The following is a 15132-nucleotide window of genomic DNA, read 5'->3' as shown; positions in this document are numbered from 1 at the left end:
CTCTGCTGTTTCCTGAAGTCCACGATCATCTCCTTTGTTTTGTTGACATTGAGTGTAAGGTTATTTTCCTGACACCACACTCCGAGGGCCCTCACCTCCTCCCTGTAGGCTGTCTCGTCATTGTTGGTAATCAAGCCTACCACTGTAGTGTCGTCTGCAAACTTGATGATTGAGTTGGAGGCGTGCATGGCCACAAGTTCTTGACAGGAACAGGTACATCTGGCACCTACTATCATACCCCGTTCAAAGGCCTTAAATCTATTGTCTCCCCTCTGAATGGCAACACACACAATCCATCTCTCAGTTGTCTCAAGGCCCTTAAATCTATTGTCTCCCCCTCTGAATGGCAACACACACAATCCATCTCTCAGTTGTCTCAAGGCTCCAAAATCATTGAACCTGTCTCCTCACATTAATCTACACTGATTGAAGTGGATTTAACAAGTGACATTAATAAGGGATCACAGCTTTCACCTGGATTCACCTGGTCAGTCTAGGTCATGGAAAGAGCAGGTGACCTTAATGTTTTGTACACTCAGTGTATATTTGCCACAAGGATTACGAAACATTTCCCATTAGGATGTGGAATCGGTGTCAACATGTTTTTTTGGGGGGTAATTTTGGAATCAGTGTCAGCATGTTTTTTGTACATTGTCCTTGTGGCTTGGTGAGCCACAAGTATTTATTTATTTGTGTTTGTGTGTTCTTGGCTTTTGAATGGTTTCAAATAGGATCACACCACATGCATGGTTATAGTTTGTGGGCTGGTATAGGGCTGTGTGTGTAAGTAGTGGAACTAGGTGCATCACCTGACTAAAGATGTCAGAAGGTTTCTGTAATGTACTCTATATTTGGCAGAAGGATGAGGCTACATTTCCCAATAGGATCTAGATTCAGAGTAAACATGTTTTTTGGTACTTCGTCCTTGTGGCTTGATGAGCTACACGTATAAAAGCGTTCCTCTTTCTCAAGCTGAACAGAACCTACAGACTACCACCTGTGATTCCTTCTCTGACAGGAAAATATTACCATGGAGAAGTTGGCCATCCTTCTGCTTCTGAGTGCTGCCATTGCACTGGGCGACACAAACCAGCTCCTTGGTTTAGAACCCTTACTGAAGACTGAGGAGGAACAGACTGCTCCTGTTGAGGCTCAGGTAGCAGCAGTGCAGGAGGGGACAAAGGAAAGTTCATGTCCTTCAGACTGGCACACATATGGATCACGCTGTTTCAAGTTTGTCAGCATTCAGCAGTCATGGGCAGATTCGGAGCAAAACTGTTTGGCACTTGGTGGAAACCTAGCATCCGTGCATAACCTTTTAGAGTACCAGTTCATGCAAGCACTGACAAAGGATACCAATGGCATACCTGACACCTGGGTTGGAGGTTTTGATGCAGTCAAGGAGGGCTTATGGATGTGGTCAGATGGGTCCAGATTTGACTACACTAACTGGAACACTGGTGAGCCCAATAACGCTGGAGAAGGAGAGGACTGTCTGCAGATGAACGCTGCAAGTGAGAAGCTCTGGTACGACATGCCCTGTGAGTGGAAGTTTGCATCGCTCTGTTGCAGACGATTGTAGGCTAGGAAATGACACAGCTACTCTACCTCCCACCTCCAGGGGTCAACAGTCTACACTTCAATACAAAACCAAGATCTGTCACTCACTGCAGCACACCAACATGACAAATAAAACATGTATTCACAAAAAAAGCTTTCCACCTATCTAATGATTAGCTAACGAGCCATATCTAACAGTTAGAAATAATGACAGAGGAATTTACAAGAGACAGCAAACAGCAAACATGTAGCTACCGAAAAAACTGTCTTTGAAGTTCAGTGCAGACTTTTATACTAAGTCATGATCTGCTGTTAGCTAGCTACTGTTTAGGTAGGCTAACCTTTCAGGTTAACTAACATTAGGTAAACTTGTGATGAAACTGTGTGATGTTGATGATCCTGCTTTTGAAATTAAAGATAAATGACAAACTATTCAGTGTTTTCTTCATTTGCTATTGCTTAACAAGTTGTCATGGCATCAGTTAGTCAATGGTAAGTTGTTTTTAAACTAGAATAAAGACAATCTCTCAATGACATGAACCTGCATCACTAAAAATAATACATGATACATGATAAAACCTTATCATGCTGTTAATTATGAATGAGTAACTCTCTTCCTAACAGACCATTTGTTTCTGAATGGTTTAGATGCAGGAAATTAAAGATATATAACTATTAACTAACATGAATTATCAGCTTTTTCAAATAATGTATTAATGCATTTATGGCTTAGTAAACACACACAATGAATAAATACTTAGTAGATATTAAATGAATGATTTATTTATTCAGGTTAACTAATGTAACCTTATTGTAAAGTGTTACCATTCCCTGTCTTTCATATCTGAGGCTAAATCCATGAGGCTAAGAAATGTGACAGGGAATGTGTCCACAGAGAGAGAGAGAGAGAGAGAGAGAGAGAGTGTTATTCTATTTCTCCCCTGAATGAAGGACTGAAGAAGCTCTGAGATTAAAAGGCAGAAAAGAATGAAAAGGCGGAGTCACAGGGACGGAGAGTCCCTCACACAACAATGTGACAGCCAGTAGGGCTTTAGGAGGAGGGAGATATGAGGAGGAAGCTGCTTCTATTGGGCAATTGTCGGAGGAAATTCATTTGTGACACCAGCTTATATTAAAATTATACTTCACTTTATTTGCACCTACTACACTTAAGGCGAGGCTAGCGTATACTGTAGGCTCACTGGTCAACAAGAGCAGGAAAGGACAGGGGACAGCAGAGAAGTACAAGTTGAAGAAAGTGCAGTGTCAGAGACACAAATGAAATAAAAACATCTGCTTTTCTCCATACCGTCATGACAGTAGCAGATATTTCAAAACGTTAAAAACAAATAATTTAAATGACTCTTTATACACAATTCCATTAGAAGCATCAAACTCATAGCTATAAGGCGTTTGGATATGAAGCTTACGTCATGCTTCAGATTGATAGTGAAGTCAGCCTTGAGTGGGTCCTCTCTCACTTTGTTTGTGAGCCTCGAACATCAGACCACTGTCTATTAGAATTTGCAGTTAGAACTGAATAAAAGTATTATTACTACCTTTTAATCTTGTCTTCCTGACTGTATTATACTAATTCTGTTTCTACTGAGTGTACAAAAAATGAACAATACCCTCCTAATATTGAGTTACCCCCGCCCCCCCCTTTTGCACTCAGAACAGTCTCAATTTGTTGGGTCATGGACACTACAAGGTGTCGAAAGCTTCCCCACAGTTGTGTCCAGCTTCCCCACAGTTGTGTCCAGTTGACTGGATGTCCTTTGGGTGGTGGACCATTCTCGATACACAGAGGACACTATTGAGTGTGAAAAAACCCAGCAGCGTTGCAGTTCTTGACACAAACCAGTGCGCCTGGCACCTATAACCATACCCCCGTTCAAAGGAACTTAAATACACTATATATACAAATAGTATGTGAACACCCCTTCAAATTTGTGGATACAGCAATTTCAGACACCTGTTGATGACAGGTCTATAAAATTGAGCACACAGCCATGCAATCTCCATAGACAAACATTGTCAGTAGAAAGGCCTTACTGAAGAGCTCAGTGATTTTCAACGTGGCACAGTCATAGGATGCCACCTTTCCAACAAGTCATTTCGTGAAATTTCTGCCCTGCTAGAGGTACCCCCCCCCCCACCGATCAACTGTAAGTGCTGTTATTGTGAAGTGGAAACGTCTAGGAGCAACAACGGCAGAGATCGATGTGGAAGAACTTGACCGGCCTGCAAACCTCAACCCACCTCAACCCCATCGAACACCTTCGGGATGAATTGGAACGCCGACTGCGAGCCAGGACCTAATCGCCCCCAACATCAGTGACCCGACCTCACTAATGCTCTTGTGGCTGAATGGAAGCAAGTCCCCCCGCAGCAATGTTCCAACATCTAGCAGCAAAGTGGGGGACCAACTCCATGTCAATGCCCATGATTTTGGAATGAGATGTTCGATGAGCACGTGTCCACATCCTTTTGTAGTGTATTTCGATCTTGCCCATTCACACTCTGAATGACACACACACACACAATCCATGTCTCAATTGTCTCAAGCATTTTTTTTTTACCTGTCTCCTCCCCTTCTTCATCTACACTGATTGAAGTGGATTTAACAAGTGACATCAATAAGGGATCGTAGGTTTCACCTGGATTCACCTGGTCTGTCTAATGTCATGGAAAGAGAAGGCGTTCTTAATGTTTTGTACATTCAGTGACGCTGTTATAATAACCAAACAGTTGGAATAAAACAAATATTGATGATGTAAACTGGGTGTACAAAACATTAAGAACACCTTCGTAATATTGAGTTGCACCACTTTTTGCCCTCAGAACAGCTTCAGTTCGTCGGGGCATGGATAAGGTGTTCCATGGGGATGCTGGGGCCATGTTGACCCTACTGCTTCCCCACAGTTGTGTCCAGTTGGCTGGATGTCCTTTGGGTGTTGGACCAGTCTTGATACACACGGGGAAACTGTTGAGAGTGAAAAACCCAGCAGCGTTGCAGTTCTTGACACTCAAACCAATCTTTTGTGTTGCCCATTCACCCTCTGAATGGCACACACACACAATCCATTTTCTCAATTGTCTCAAGGCTTTGAAAAAAATTCTTCTTTAACCTCTATGGGCTAGGTGGGACGCTAGCGTGCCACCCGTGGTGCACTCCATCAACAGCAGGTGCATTTCAAGAGCGGCAAATTTGAATCCAAATAAATGTCAAAATTCAAATTTTTCAAAAATACAACTATTTTACACCATTTGAAAGATAAACATCTCCTTAATCTAACCACGTTTTACGATTTCAAAAAGGTTTTACGGCGAAAGCATAAATTTAGAGTATGTTAGGACAGTACATTTACAAGAGTTGTGTGTAATGTTTTGTCAAGTCAAAGACAGGGTCACCAAAACCATAAAACCAGCTAAAATGATGCACTAACCTTTTACAATCTCCATCAGATGACACTCCTAGGACATTATGTTAGACAATGCATGCATTTTTAGTTCTATCAAGTTCATATTTATATCCAAAAACAGCGTTTTACTATGGCATTGATGTTGAGGAAATCGTTTCCCTCCAATAACCGGCAGTCAAGTCAGCGTCACAAATTAAATAATTAAAATTAGAAAACATTGGTAAAATATTATATTGTCATTTAAAGAATTATAGATTTACATCTCTTGAACGCAATCAACTTGCCAGATTTAAAAATAACCTTACTGGGAAATCACACTTTGCAATAATCTGAGCACTGCGCCCAGAAAAATACGCGTTGCGATACAGACTAGACGTCATGTTGGGGAGATCTAAAATCGAAAATACTATGTAAATAATCCATTACCTTTGATTCTCTTCATCAGATGTCACTTCCAGGTATCACAGGTCCATAACGAATGTAGTTTTGTTCAAAAAAGCTCATCATTTATGTCCAAAAATCTCCGTCTTGTTAGCACATGATCTAAGCCAGCCGGACTTCTCGTCATGAACGAGGGGAAAAAATATATTTCCGTTCGTTCAAACATGTCAAACGTTGTATAGCATAAATCATTAGGGCCTTTTTTAACCAGAACATGAATAATATTCAAGGTGGACGAATGCATACTCTTTTATAACGTATTGGAACGAGGGTACCCAACATGAACTCGCGCGCCAGGTGTCTAATGGGACATCATCGTTCCATGGCTCTTGTTCGGTCAGATCTCCCTCCAGAAGACTCAAAACACTTTGTAAAGGCTGGGGACATCTAGTGGAAGCAATAGGAAGTGCCAAAATATTCCTCAGCCCCTGTGTTTTTCAATGGGATAGGTTTAAAGGTAATACAACACATCAGGTATCCACTTCCTGTCAGAAAATGTCTCAGGGTTTTGCCTGCCAAATGAGTTCTGTTATACTCACAGACACCATTCAAACAGTTTTAGAAACTTTAGAGTGTTTTCTATCCATATATAATAAGTATATGCATATTCTAGTTACTGGGTAGGATTAGTAACCAGATTAAATCGGGTAAAAAAAAATTATCCAGACGTGCAAATGCTGCCCCCTAGCCCTAACAGGTAAAGATCTTTCGTCTGAACTATCCTCACCGGTCCTTGGCTCTGGATGACTACACGGGTAATGTCCGTTTTATCAGGGGTACTACTGGTATTCTGGCTGGCGGTAGAACTATCTCCTGTCCTAACCTCTACTACTCAGAATGGTACCGCAGTGTCGACAATGGTCTGGTCAAGGCCAACATACCATAACCCTAAATCCTCTTTCTTTATGCTTTTAATGGTCATTCCTATCTTCAAGCAATACTTCCCTTGCTCTGGATTGCAGTCAAAAACCCTGGCCTTCACTATACTCCATCTGTTTCTATATTGGGTGTGTGGATAGACATAGCCTTCTCTCTCTGTGTGAGCTATGACCTGATTCCATGAGTTACACCAGGATCTACACATATCTTCCCCATGAAGTCCGAGTCCTAGACTGCCAGGAGGTTAGGGACCCCATTTGGTCTGCAGAGAACTCTATTGAGACATCCTTCCCTAACTCTACTCTCACTTCCTTTTTATCCAGATCGAGTGACCTTTTGTACCTAGGCCATAAAAACTCCTCATCTTCTACACTATGGGTCAAGTTACCACTTTCTGACTTCTCGAGTGGTTCATGGTGTATTAGGAATATGGCTCCCACAATCAGACAGCTCAGACTGACCAGTACCCCTGTAAAGCCCCACCCCCTCCCGGTGAATATATCACTGGCTAGAGGCCAACCCACACTTTCACTTCTATGAACGCACACAGTGAGGATCGGGCGGGTTAGGGAATCTTCGTTAGAGAGGTAACCCCCGAACCTTATTGGTATTCGGTTCTTCTCCTAACTCTGATTGTTCGACAGTGTCAGTGTGTCTTACCCTCCCGCAATGTGTGATGTGAACCCAGGTAGCTCTTTCAGCTATTCTCACCGCGAAGGCTATTACCAGGAACACTTGGTATGGGCCCTCCCACCGTGGCTGCTTCCAGTTCTTTTCTCCTCAGGGACTGGATCCACACCCAGTCTCCTGGTTGGATTGAGTGAATCATCTTCTCCTGTAATTCACCTGTTGGACACAAAGTCTCGGACAAACGGGTTTGGTTAACCATGTGTTCTGTTAGTATATCTTCAACTTCTATGTCTACCTGTTCTGGCCTCCCTAACTCTGGCATTCTATATGGTTTACCTGATCAGCTAAAATGTAATCCATTATTTAAAGAGATAGATCCTAGTAAACCAACTACCCTAATCATGTCCACCCAGTAATTTGGGACCGCTTCTTCCCATTTAATATACTTATCTATTATAAAAAATGTTTTTTAAGTAGTTCGTTATCCAATAGGCCACAAAGTGTTTCCGAACCTGCTCTACTATCCCCCCTTTTGACACATGGCTCTGCCCATGTGTCAATCTTGCCGCATCTCTTCACAATGACTTAGGTAGTATTGGTAACTTATCATGATACCAAATACCGTCCTTATATAAATTGCTCCTAACTTCTCCCATTTCGAAATCCCTTTCACTGGTGCTCTAGACTGACAATTTTAATATAGCTTTGTCTATGTTTACTTCCTCTTTTAACCTCTCTAGGGTATGTGGGACGAAATCGTCCCACCTAGTCAACAGCCAGTGGAATCGAGTGGCGCGATATTCAAATACCTTAAAAATGCTATTACTTCAATTTCTCAAACATATGACTATTTTACACCATTTTAAAGACAAGACGATCCTTTATCTAACCACATTGTCTGATTTCAAAAAGGCTTTACAACGAAAGCAAAACATTAGATTATGTCAGGAGAGTACCCAGCCAGAAATAATCAGACACCCATTTTTCAAGCTAGCATATAATGTCACAAAAACCCAGAAGACAGCTAAATGCAGCACTAACCTTTGATGATCTTCATCAGATGACACACCTAGGACATTCTGTTATACAATACATGCATGTTTTGTTCAATCAAGTTCATATTTATATCAAAAAACAGCTTTTTACATTAGCATGTGACGTTCAGAACTAGCATACCCCCCGCAAACTTCCGGGGAATTTGCTAACAATTTACTAAATTACCCACGATAAACGTTCACAAAAAGCATAACAATTATTTTGAGAATTATAGATACAGAACTCCTCTATGCACTCGATATGTCCGATTTTAAAATAGCTTTTTGGTGAAAGCACATTTTGCAATATTCTAAGTACATAGCCCAGCCATCACGGGCTAGCTATTTAGACACCCGGCAAGTTTAGCCTTCACCAAAATCAGATTTACTATCATAAAAGTTTGATTACCTTTTGTTGTCTTCGTCAGAATGCACTCCCAGGACTGCTACTTCAATAACAAATGTTGGTTTGGTCCAAAATAATCCATCGTTATATCCGAATAGCGGCGTTTTGTTCGTGCGTCCCAGACACTATCCGAAATGGTAAATCAGGTTTGTGCGCATGGCGCAATTCGTGACAAAAAATGTCTAAATATTCCATTACCGTACTTCGAAGCATGTCAACCGCTGTTTAAAATCAATTTTTATGCAATTTATCTCGTAAAAAAGCGATAATATTCCGACCGGGAATCTCCTTTTCGGCAAACAGAGGAAAAATCACAAAGACGGGGGCGGCCAGGTCACGCGCCTAAGCCCACAGTCCCTTGATCGGCCACTTGAGAAAGGCGATAATGTGTTTCAGCCTGGGGCTGGGATGACGACATTCTGTTTTTTCCCGGGCTCTGAGCGCCCATGGAAGACGTAGGAAGTGTGATGTTAGAGCAGAGATCCTTTGTAAAAGATAGAGATGGCAAAGAAGTTCAAGAAATGGTCAGACAGGCCACTTCCTGTAAAGGAATCTCTTAGGTTTTGACCTGCCATTTGAGTTCTGTTATACTCACAGACACCATTCAAACAGTTTTAGAAACTTTGGAGTGTTTTCTATCCAAAGACAATAATTATATGCATTTTCTAGTTAATGGGCAGGAGTAGTAACCAGATTAAATCAGGTACGTTTTTTATCCAGCCGTGAAAATACTGCCCCCTAGCCATAACAGGTTAAGAAGGTAGAGCAGGGCTTTATTATGGACAGACTTCTCCCCATCTTAGCTACTGTCGTATCAATATGTTTTGACCATGGCAGTTTACAATCCAGGGTTAGTCCAAGCAGTTTAGTCACCTCAACTTGCTCAATTTCCACATTATTCATTACGAGATGAACAGGTGAGCAGTACGCGTCTATGAAATGAGAGCATGAACAGTGTGAGGACCGTTAAAACGTCTTAGGGCTAGGGGGCAGTTTTCGGAAGTTCGGAGAGTCTGGCGAGCCCAAAGTAAAATGCCTGTTACTCAGGCCCAGAAGCTATGCATATAATTGGTATATTTGGAAAGAAAACACTCTGACGTTTCCAAAATTGTTCAAATAATGTCTGTGAGTATAACAGAACAGATATGGCAGGCGAAAACCTGCCAAAAATAAATAAATAAAATCACAGGCTCATAGTTTGTAAAGCTATTGAAAACTCCTATGTCCGTCACCCAGATTGCAATTCATAATAGCTTCCACTAGATGTCAACAGTATTTATTCATGGTTTTGAGGCTTCTATTTTTAAAAATAAATAAATATTTACACTTTCAGTGAGCTGACTGCTTGGGTCACATCAGTGTTTTTGTGCGCGATGGAGAGGGTGCACACTTGCGTATTTGTCATTCCTATTGAACACAGTACTTTCCGTATGAAATATTATAGTTTATTTACATTTTAGACAACCTGAGGATGATATAGACACGTTATTTGACTTGTTTGGACGAAATTTACTGGTAGCTTTTAGAACTTCTTTGTCTGCATGTTGAAGGAGTGGATTTCTGAAGTCACGGCACCTGGGCTCTGGGCCCCAGGGCAAAATTATTGCCCCCCCCCCACACTCTGGGACCTATGGTTGCCACCAGTCTGCTTGCCATTCTCAGTTATCGTCAGGTACTGTATGTGGATGATCAGGGCTTTATTCAGAAAAAGTTTCTTGGGCTACCTTGATTTGCCATGTGGGCGAGATGTGAATTCCGTGTTTATCTTCATGGACAAACTTGTTGTTCTAACCTACGATGGCTCAGCTTCAAGGGAACGTATCTGCTGTTTGTATTTCCAGCTGAGTCCTCTCCTGTTCCATGATTTAACAAGCGATGACCACTCCACTACCATTGTCAACTACCTCCTCACATGAACTGGAAGCCACGTCTCATGTGGCCCACTCATCCACTGGCACATTGAATGTTTCCTCTCCATGCACTGTGAGGGAACCCCTGTCAATTTTCTCTCATTACTTTATGTAGAGTCAATCACAAACACAATCACATTATTACACGTCTATGATTTTACTCCTTGCTTGGACTAACTCATTCTTAGCTCTTTTGTCTCACTGTGTAGTGTTTTTGTGTTATTGTCTTCCCAATCCTGTCCTGCACTGGTCAAGCCTCTGAACACCTCAACTCATGCCTCATACCCTCATTCAATCACTGCTGTGATCCCTTCCCAAAATGGTGTAAGTAGCCCTCTCATTCCTATTCCCCATAATATTGTACTATAAGTGTCTTCATTAAATGCTTTAGGTTAAAATAATTACTCTTTGACGATTTTAGAAACACATTTTGACGTCTCTGTGGGTCTCCCATCCTCCTCAACAACAGAAATGTCTAATAACGTCTACAATTCATCATTAATAATTCTGCAAGTTTTCTGTGTTCAGAATCTTGATTCTACTCACTGTGGTAGTGTGGAGGTGTTGAGCTGTATTATTTGGCCTGTGGTCCTGTTGTCCCCAGTCCCAGTGGTGAAGATAATGTCTTAACCTGTTGGGTCTAGGGGGCAGCATTTGCACGTCTGGATAAAAAAAATGTACCCGATTTAATCTGGTTACTAATCCTACCCAGTAACTAGAATATGCATATACTTATTATATATGGATAGAAAACACTCTAAAGTTTCCAAAACTGTTTGAATGGTGTCTGTGAGTATAACAGAACTCATTTGGCAGGCAAAACCCTGAGACATTTTCTGACAGGAAGTGGATACCTGATGTGTTGTATTGACTTTAAACCTATCCCATTGAAAAACACAGGGGTTTAGGAATATTTTGGCACTTCCTATTGCTTCCACTAGATGTCACCAGCCTTTACAAAGTGTTTTGAGTCTTCTGGAGGGAGATCTGACCGAACAAGAGCCATGGAACGGTGATGTCCCATTAGACACCTGGCGCGCTACTTCATGTTGGGTACCCTCGTTCCAATACGTTATAAAAGGCTATGCATTCGTCCACCTTGAATATTATTCATGTTCTGGTTAAAAAAGGCCCTAATGATTTATGCTATACAACGTTTGACATGTTTGAACGAACGGAAATATATTTTTTCCCCTCGTTCATGACGAGAAGTCCGGCTGGCTTACATCATGTGCTAACGAGACGGAGATTTTTGGACATAAATGATGAGCTTTTTTGAACAAAACTACATTCGTTATGGACCTGTGATACCTGGAAGTGACATCTGATGAAGAGAATCAAAGGTAATGGATTATTTACATAGTATTTTCGATTTTAGATCTCCCCAACATGACGTCTAGTCTGTATCGCAACGCGTATTTTTCTGGGCACAGTGCTCAGATTATTGCAAAGTGTGATTTCCCAGTAAGGTTATTTTTAAATCTGGCAAGTTGATTGCGTTCAAAAGATGTAAATCTATAATTCTTTAAATGACAATATAATATTTTACCAATGTTTTCTAATTTTAATTATTTAATTTGTGACGCTGACTTGACTGCCGGTTATTGGAGGGAAACGATTTCCTCAACATCAATGCCATAGTAAAACGCTGTTTTTGTATATAAATATGAACTTGATAGAACTAAAAATGCATGCATTGTCTAACATAATGTCCTAGGAGTGTCATCTGATGGAGATTGTAAAAGGTTAGTGTATCATTTTAGCTGGTTTTATGGTTTTGGTGACCCTGTCTTTGACTTGACAAAACATTACACACAACTCTTGTAAATGTACTGTCCTAACATACTCTAAAGTTATGCTTTCGCCGTAAAACCTTTTTGAAATCGTAAAACGTGGTTAGATTAAGGAGATGTTTATCTTTCAAATGGTGTAACATAGTTGTATTTTTGAAAAATTTGAATTTTGACATTTATTTGGATTCAAATTTGCCGCTCTTGAAATGCACCTGCTGTTGATGGAGTGCACCACAGGTGGCACGCTAGCGTCCCACCTAGCCCCAAGAGGTTAATTGAGCTTCTTGTCTGTGACTGAGATACGTAATCTGCACATTTACTAAAACGTCAGCTCTCATCTCTCCCAATGTTCTCAATGTCAAACCATGAAGGCCGGGTAGTTTTTTTTCACGATTGCAACTCAGGTCATTTTAGTCGGCTGGCCCTCGCTACATATTCGTCGTCAGACCCACTGGCTCCAGGTCATTTATAAGTCTATGCTAGGTAAAGCTCCGCCTTAGCTCAGCTCACTGGTCACGATAACAACACCCACCCGTAGCACGCGCTCCAGCAGGTACATCTCACTGGTCACCCCCAAAGCCTACACCTCCTTTGGCTGCCTTTCCTTCCAGTTCTCTGCAGCCAATGACTGGAACTAAGTGCAAAAATCGCTGAAGCTGGAGACTTATATTTCCCTCACTAACTTTAAACATCAGCTATCTGAGCAGCTAACCGATTTCTGCAGCTGTACATAGGCCATCTGTAAATAGCCCACCAAATCTACCTACCTCATCCCCATATTGTTTTTATTTACTTTGCTGCTCTTTTGGACACCATTATTTCTACTTGCACATCATCATCTGCTCATCTCTCACTCCAGTGTTAATCTGCTAAATTGTGATTACTTTGCTACTACGGCATATTTATTGCCATACCTCCTCACGCCATTTGCACACACTGTATATAGACTTTCTTTTTTCTATTGTGTTGACTGTACGCTTGTTTATTACATGTAATTCTGTGTTGTTGTTTCTGTCGCACTGCTTTGCTTTATCTTGGCCAGGTCGCAGTTGTAAATGAGAACTTGTTCTCAACTGGCCTACCTGGTTAAATAAAGGTGAAATAATAAAAATAAAAAGATGCTATATCATAATGAATCAGATTACATGGAGAGGGGGGACCTGATCCTAGATCAGAATGAATCAGATTACATGGAGAGGAGGGACCTGATCCTAGATCATAATGAATCAGATTACATGGAGAGAGGGGACCTGATCCTATATCATAATGAATCAGATTACATGGAGAGGGGGGACCTGATCCTATATCATAATGAATCAGATTACATGGAGATGGGGGACCTGATCCTATATCATAATGAATCAGATTACATGGAGAGGGGGGGACCTGATCCTAGATCATAATGAATCAGATTACATGGAGAGGGGGGGACCTGATCCTAGATAATAATGAATCAGATTACATGGAGAGGGGGGACCTGATCCTAGATCATAATTAATGATCAGTTGGTGAGGGTAGACTTGGAGGCTGCTTACCTGACATGAAGTCTTTATTTTTCATGTCCTATCCCCTACCTTCCCATACCCCCTCCATTCCCCTACCTTCCCTATATCCCCTCCTCTACCCCACCTTCCCTATACCATTCCTCCTCTCCCCTACCTTCCCTATACCCCCCTCCTCTCCCCTACCTTCCCTATACCCCCTCATCTCGCCTACCTTCCCTATACCCCCTCCTCTCCTCTACCTTCCCTATACCCCCCTCCTCTCCCCTACCTTCCCTATACCCCCCTCCTCTCCCCTACCTTCCCTATACCCCCTCCTCTCCCCTACCTTCCCTATACCCCCCTCCTCTCCCCTACCTTCCCTATACCCCCCCCCCCCTATTATGTTGGACCATGATGTTTATTTGTTTGAATCTTGTCTTTGTTTGTGATCTGGTTAGAAGAGAATGACTCCTCAACCCAAGATGCCCTGGAGCAGCTGTGATCAGGTTAGAAGAGAATGACTCCTCAACCGAAGAGGCCCTGGAGCAGCTGTGATCAGGTTAGAAGAGAATGACTCCTCAACCGAAGAGGCCCTGGAGCAGCTGTGATCAGGTTAGAAGAGAATGACTCCTCAACCCAAGAGGCCCTGGAGCAGCTGTGAGAGAGCATCAGTGTTGAAGCATTTGGGGAAATTTAAAGAAGGTTTCCTGGTAAAGAGGATTGACTGTTACGTAAAGGGTCAGAGCCACTGATTGGACAAAATATTAAGGATACCTTCCTAATATTGAGTTACGCCTGGTCAGTTTGTCATGGAATTAAATGTGTCCTTAATGTTTTGTGTTAATTACATAATAATTATACATTTATGATTGAGGGTTATGAGAGAACCCCCACATCACTAGCTTCTCTTTATTCAACCTACCATCTACCCACCTGGGGACTGAGGGTTATGAGAGAACCCCCACATCACTAGCTTCTCTTTATTCAACCTGCCATCTACCAACCTGGGGACTGAGGGTTATGAGAGAACCCCCACATCACTAGCTTGCATGTTCTGCAGCCTTGTAAAGATGAGGGGACGACTGGGAGGCAGGTTGGCATTTATTGTCATGAATCTTGTTCTGGAGGCAGGATTGGCATTTATTGTCATGAATCTTGCCCTGGAGGCAGGTTGGCATTTATTGTCATGATTCTTGTTCTGGAGGCAGGTTGGCATTTATTGTCATGAATCTTGTTCTGGAGGCAGGTTTGGCATTTATTGTCATGAATCTTGCCCTGGAGGCAGGTTGGCAATTATTGTCATGATTCTTGCCTCGGAGGAAGGTTGGCATTTATTGTCATGAATCTTGCCCTGGAGGCAGGTTGGCATTTATTGTCATGAATATTGCCCTGGAGGCAGTTAAGCAAAGTATTCACTAGCTGGCACAGGCACAAAGTAATACAATCAGATTTTAATCCTAACCTCAACCCTAACCACACTGCTAATCCTTCCCTTAAATTAAGACCATAAAACAACATTTTCCACAGCCAATTCTGACTTTGCAGCTGACATATCTAGAGGAAATCGCAC

General features: G+C 41.9%; 1 pseudogene; it reads left to right on the top strand.

Moving 5' to 3' along the window:
* Nucleotides 1–421: 421 nt before the first annotated feature.
* LOC145875747 (ladderlectin pseudogene) lies at nt 422–2289 on the top strand (annotated as a pseudogene).
* The last annotated feature ends 12843 nt before the right edge of the window (nt 2290–15132 follow it).

This window comes from Salmo salar, unplaced genomic scaffold (assembly GCF_965601325.2).
Source record: "Salmo salar unplaced genomic scaffold, fSalSal1 ptg000332l, whole genome shotgun sequence".
NCBI lineage: Eukaryota > Metazoa > Chordata > Actinopteri > Salmoniformes > Salmonidae > Salmo > Salmo salar.
The sequence above is the reverse complement of the archived record's forward strand: the minus strand, read 5'-3'. Positions and strand labels throughout refer to the sequence as shown.